This window comes from Morone saxatilis, unplaced genomic scaffold (genome assembly GCF_004916995.1).
Source record: "Morone saxatilis isolate NCDOM2014 unplaced genomic scaffold, NCSU_SB_2.0 Contig24, whole genome shotgun sequence".
Lineage (NCBI taxonomy): Eukaryota > Metazoa > Chordata > Actinopteri > Moronidae > Morone > Morone saxatilis.
The window spans coordinates 23,867,708-23,867,976 of NW_023339807.1; the positions used below are offsets into that span (position 1 = coordinate 23,867,708).

Below are 269 nucleotides of genomic sequence, written 5' to 3' on the forward strand. Positions count from 1 at the left end.
ATGCAACAGTTGGTTCTTAAAATGTACATTATTATTAACAAAAAGGAACTGTATAATCTAATGTAATACCAATACAACAGTCCTCCAATCTATCAGACGTTTTAAAGAAGCAAAATCTGATTTTGTTGAGACTGAGAGAGAATTACTGATTCAACACTCGTCATTTTGTCTCTCTGTGGTGGCGTTGTGTTGGATTACACTGAAAGCAGAACTGAAGAATAAGTTTGAGGTTTGTTATAAACGACCAGCTGAAGCGCCCAGAGAAAATC

At 35.7% G+C, this 269-nt stretch overlaps 1 protein-coding gene across 3 annotated transcripts in view; it reads left to right on the forward strand.

Moving 5' to 3' along the window:
- herpud2 (HERPUD family member 2) overlaps positions 1-269 on the forward strand; it is a 9,124-nt gene that overhangs the window by 5,898 nt on the left and 2,957 nt on the right. The gene's annotated exons all lie outside the window — the stretch shown is intronic.